A 6,392-nucleotide genomic window follows, 5' to 3' on the forward strand; every position below is an offset into this window, starting at 1 on the left:
ATACTTGCAAAATAAGCATGGTAAAGGCCATCCCTGACATTTTTATTGAAAACAAAGATGCAAAACATTATTCAAATAACAGCAAGCAAATACTAACAAAAGAAAATGACGCTCCAAGCAAAACACATATCATGTGGTGAATAAAAATATAGCTCCAAGTAAAGTTATCGATGAACGAAGACAAAAGAGGGGATGCCATCCGGGGCATCCCCAAGCTTAGGCTCTTGGTTGTCCTTGAATATTACCTTGGGGTGCCTTGGGAATCCCCAAGCTTAGTCTCTTGCTAATCCTTGTTCCATAGTCCATCGAATCTTTACTCAAAACTTGAAAACTTCACAAAACAAAACTCAATAGAAAACTTGTAAGCTCCGTTAGTATAAGAAAATAAAACCACCACTTAGGTACTGTTGTGAACTCATTCTAAATTCATGTTGGTGTAATATCTACTGTATTCCAACTTCTCTATGGTTCATACCCTTCGATACTACTCATAGATTCATCAAAATAAGCAAACAACACATAGAAAACAGAATCTGTCAAAAAGAGAACAGTCTGTAGTAATCTATAAATTGCGAATACTTATGGAGCCTTAAAAATTCTACCAAATTAGGAAGTCCTGGATAATTTGTTTATTGATCCACTGCAAAAATAATCAACAGAAAAGCAGTTTCCTGTGATTTATGAAAACTAATCTCGTGCACACAAAGTTTCTGTTTTTTACAGCAAGATCAAATAACTATCACCGTAGGTTATCCCAAAGGTATTACTTGGCACTTTATTGAAACAAAAGCTATAAGAAATGATTACTACAGTAGCATAATCATGTGAACACACAAAAACAGTAAGGGTAAATATTGGGTTGTCTCCCAACAAGCGCTTTTCTTTAATGCCTTTATAGCTAGGCATGATGATGACAATGATGCTCACATAAAACATAAGAACTAAAACATAACGGGAGCATCATGAAGCATATGACTAGCACATTTAAGCCTAACCCACTTCCTATGCATGGGGATTTTATGAGCCAAAAACTTATGGGAACAATAATCAACTAGCATAGGAAGACAAAACAAGCATAACTTCAAAACTTTAAGCACATAGAGAGGAAACTTGATATTATTGCAATTCCTACAAGCATATGTTCCTCCCTCATAATAATTTTCAGTAGCATCATGAATGAATTCAACAATATAACCAGCACCTAAAGCATTCTTTTCATGATACACAAGCATAGAAATTTTGTTACTCTCCACATAAGCAAAATTCTTCTCTTTCGGAATAGTGTGAGTATCATAAGAGACTCGAATACTATAAATTGTTTCCACTTTAAAAGAGTAATGTTCAGAAAAAGGGTAATCATAATCTAGGCAAGTTTTATAAATATAATCATCACTTCTTTTTATAGCATAAGTATCATCACAATAATCATCATAAGTAGCAACTTTGTTCTCATAATCAATTGAAACCTCTTCCGAAATAGTGGATTCATCACTAAATAAAGTCATGACCTCTCCAAATCCACTTTCATAATTATCATAATAAGATTCAACATCCTCCAAAATAGTGGGATCATTACTTCCTAAAGTTGACACTCTTCCAAACCCACTTTCATCAATATTATCATCATAAGTAGGAGACATGCTATCATCATTATAAATTTGCATATCAAAACTTGGGAGACTAAAAACATCATCTTCATTAAACATGGCATCCCCAAGCTTGGGAAAAAAATTAATATTAGCAAATATATTCTCAAATATGCCATTCTCATCAAACATAGCTTCCCCAAGCTTGAGCCTTTTCATATCATAAGCATAATCACTCTCATCATTAATAGTATGGATAGCACTAATAGTGTAGCAATTATCATCATTACGATGAGTAATAGGAGCAATATCATTTGGGAGGGATACCTTTCTACCTTTGCTTCTCTGTCTTTTCTTTTTCTTCTTCACATCATGTGTGGGTTTAACTCTCCCTTTTAAGCTCCTTATTGATGAGATTGGTTGAATAGAAGGCTCTTCCTCGTTACCTGATTCATCATAAGAAATAATAGGAGGATATTGGGAAGCCTCTTCCCTTTCATTAGTATTCTCTTCATCTTCTATTTTCTTTCTTTTCTTTATGTAATTGGCAATATAAGGATTTTCAATGCAATTCACCGCGCAATACATATAAATTTCCTCTAGATCAATATCAAGGAATCTATCAAGATTAAATTTTGTAATACCCTCAGTTGCACGTTTCATTTCTTCATAACCTAAAAGCAAACTAAGTTCATTATGATGTGCAAGGGAAATCAAATCATCACAATTTTTGTACACGATTTGATCATGAAACAATTTGCATTTGATATTTAAATTACCATGTTCATTTCAAAGTTCACAAGTACGGTAAAGATATTTTAAATTTTCAGCACTCACATTTAGCCTTTCTTGCAACCATTCAGTTTCTAAATACTTATTCCTTTTGCTAAATCTATCTTCTCTATTTGGTGTGTACTTGCAAGCTCTATGTACTCCAAAAAAATTGACATGCTTATAAGAAACATTTTCATCATGACTAGTGCAATCATCATTAGTACTATGGATATTCCTAGAGTTCATACTAACAACATTGCAATCATGCTCATCATTCAAAGATTTAGTGCCAAACATTTTATAGACTTCTTCTTCTAGCACTTGAGCACATTTTTTTCCTTCCCATCATACTCACTAAAGATATTAAAAAGATGAAGCGTATGAGACAAACTCAATTCCATTTTTTGTAGTTTTCTTTTATAAACTAAACTAGTGCTAAAACAAGAAACAAAAAGATTCGATTGCAAGATCTAAAGATATACCTTCAAGCACTCACCTCCCCGGTAACGGCGCCAGAAAAGAGCTTGATGTCTACTATGCAACCTTCTTCTTGTAGACGTTGTTGGGCCTCCAAGTGCAGAGGTTTGTAGGACAGTAGCAAATTTCCGTCAAGTGGATGACCTAAGGTTTATCAATCCATGGGAGGTGTAGGATGAAGATGGTCTCTCTCAAGCAACCCTGCAACCAAATAACAAAGAGTCTCTTGTGTCCCCAACACACCCAATACAATGGTAAATTGTATAGGTGCACTAGTTCGGCGAAGAGATGGTGATACAAGTGCAATATATGGATGGTAGATATAGGTTTTTGTAATATGGAATATAAAAACAACAAGGTAACTAAGGATAAAATAGAGCGTAAACGGTATTCCAATGCTAGGAAACAAGGCCTAAGGTTCATACTTTCACTAGTGCAAGTTCTCTCAACAATAATAACATAACTGGATCATATAACTATCCCTCAACATGCAACAAAGAGTCACTAATAGCGGAGAACAAACGAAGAGATTATTGTAGGGTACGAAGCAACCTCAAAGTTATTCTTTCTGATCGATCTATTCAAGAGTCCGTAGTAAAATAACGCGAAGCTATTCTTTCCGTTTGATCTATCATAGAGTTCGTACTAGAATAACACCTTAAGACACAAATCAACCAAAACCCTAATGTCACCTGGATACTCCAATGTTAGCTCAAGTATCCATGGGTATGATTATACGGTATGCATCACACAATCTCAGATTCATCTATTCAAACCAACACAAAGTACTTCAAGGAGTGCCCCAAAGTTTCTATCAGAGAGTCAAGATGAAAACGTGTGCCAACCCCTATGCATAGGTTCATGGCGGAACCCGCAAGTTGATCACCAAAACATACATCAAGTGGATCACGTGATATCCCATTGTCACCATAGATAAGCACGGCAAGACATACATCAAGTGTTCTCTAATCCTTAAAGACTCAATCTGACAAGATAACTTCAAAGGGAAAACTCAATCCATTACAAGAGAGTAGAGGGGAGAAACATCATAAGATCCAACTATAATAGCAAAGCTCGCGATACATCAAGATCGTACCACCTGAAGAACACGCGAGAGAGAGAGAGAGAGATCAAACACATAGCTACTAGTACATACCCTCAGCACCGATGGTGAACTACTCCCTCCTCGTCATGGAGATCGCCGAGATGATGAAGATGGCCACCGGTGAGGGATCCCCCCTCCGGCAGGGTGCCAGAATAGGGTCCTGATTGGTTTTTGGTGGCTACAGAGGCTTGCGGCGGCGGAACTCCCGATCTATTCTGTCCCCCGATGTTTTTAGGGTATATGGACATATATAGGCGAAAGAAGTCGGTCAGGGGAGACACGAGGGTGGGGGCGTGCCCAAGGGGGCAGGCGCGCCTCCCTGCCTCGATCGTGGCCACCTTGAAGCTTCCTTGACTTCACTCCAAGTCTCCTGGATCACGTTCGTTGCAAAAATCACGCTCCTGAAGGTTTCATTCCATTTGGACTCCGTTTGATATTCCTTTTCTGCGAAACGCTGAAACAAGGGAAAAAACAGAAACTAGCACTGGGCTCTGGGTTAATAGGTTAGTCCCAAAAATAATATAAAGGTGTTTAGTAAAGCCCATAATCATCCAAAACAGATAATATAATAGCATGAATACTTCATAAATTATAGATACGTTGGAGACGTATCAGCATCCGCAAGCTTAATTCCTTCTCGTCCTCGAGTAGGTAAATGATAAAAGAAATAATTTATGAAGTGTGAATGCTAGCAGGTGCACAAGTTTGATCAATGATAATTTCAATCACCTTTTCTAGCATCATTATATATCATAACAGTAGCTCATCTCATAAAGCTTCTCATGATCAAGTAACAATCTATTCACATGTTAAAGTATAGATCATAAACTTTCCTGAAAACTAACAATTCGTGTTATCCGTCATCAAACAATTACAATTCATCTTATTTTCAGGAAGAGTCTATGTCAAAGCTTTGATTTAGCAAACTCCACATACTCAACTATCATATAGTCTTTCACAATTGCTAACACTCACGCGATATTTATGGTTCAAAGTTTTAATCAGACACAGAGAAAGATAGGGGCTTATAGATTTGCCTCCCAACCTTTTACCTCAAGGATAATGTCAACAATAATAGCTCATGATGCCTTTCATCCAATTGGATATTGTCGGGGAAACGACACCTATGGGATCACAAGAATCCCTACTACAGTTGCCAGGGCGCGGGGTTGAGCGAAGAGCGGATTTAACAGGAAGCACGCGGTTCTTTTACCCAGGTTCGGGCCGAGAGGATCCGTAAAACCCTAGTCCTGCTTTGGTGGATATATTGAGTGTTCTTGTGTTCTTGAGCTAGCTACGGGGTGTAAGGTGCACAAAAAAGGCGAATCCCTCTCCTGGTCGCCTCGGGCCTCCTTTTATAGGAAAAAGGGGTTGCCACAGTGGCACAAAGGAGGTGGAAAGGTCTACACTATCGTGAGATTATCGCTTCTATTACAGGACAAGGCGCATTAAATGTGTCTCTTAGCTGTCCCCTTGCTTTATCGGGGGCGGGAACGGAGCCCGTCCCGTCCGTTGCCGCCTCGCCTGGCTTTGACACGCGCCCAGGCAGCGATGCGTGTGGCCCCATGTAGGCAGGCAGGCAGCTGAGGTGGCGCGGTGGTGGAGCCTTCATGAAGATTTGCATGCTACCACGCAGGTGCTTGCTGAGTTGGCGTAGAGGCCGCCCATTGCCACGCAGGTGGATGCCCAGCTGGTTGAGCTAGCAGCTACTTGGGGACGGTCGGTGGACTCTTGGTCGACGTGAGCCTGGTTGTGGCCCTGCTGATGTCCTCGGCAAGGGCCTGCGGGGGGCCCGGCAAGGGTCTTGTTGTGGTGTTGTCGTTGTCCCTGGCAAGGCGCTTGCTGGGGGTTATATGGATCTTCCTGGCTAGAATCCCGCCAAGGATCGCCATCTTCTGGTCCTCATTGGATCTCCTATGTTTATGATCTTGACGAAGATCTGCATGCCACCAGGGACGTGCCTCCCGAGCCTTTGCTCAAATCGTGGTTGGCAACGTTCGAAGCCGTGGGCTCAAGGGTTGCGCACTCCGCTGGTGTGGGGCGAGCTGCCCCGGCAAGGGTCTCGTCGGGGGAACCAGCCTCGTCCCGCTGCTCTTTTGGTGTTTCTGGTCTTCGCGTTGCCTTGGCCATCTTGCGCTCCGGCTCCCTTCTTCTGCTCTGCTTAGTGCGGCCGCGGGCGTGGCTCTAACTTCCTATGCACAAGTAAAGGGGTCAAAAGGAGAGCCCCTATTTTTGTACACCAGCAGGAGCCTCCGGGCCTGGGCCACACATAAGCATGACACGTTGTTGGGCCAGGCCCAGAACGATGCGCGGGCAGGTGGGGCGGATTTTCACCGTAGTAACTTTTCGTCCGCTGCGCTTCCCCACGACCCGCGTTGAACACGCGTCATGGAGGATCGTGCGTGACGTGGGGGGCATGCATGGGGTGGCTTCCGCATGCATGCGTCACA

The sequence above is a fragment of the Triticum aestivum genome, chromosome 5B (assembly GCF_018294505.1).
Source record: "Triticum aestivum cultivar Chinese Spring chromosome 5B, IWGSC CS RefSeq v2.1, whole genome shotgun sequence".
NCBI classification, from domain to species: domain Eukaryota; kingdom Viridiplantae; phylum Streptophyta; class Magnoliopsida; order Poales; family Poaceae; genus Triticum; species Triticum aestivum.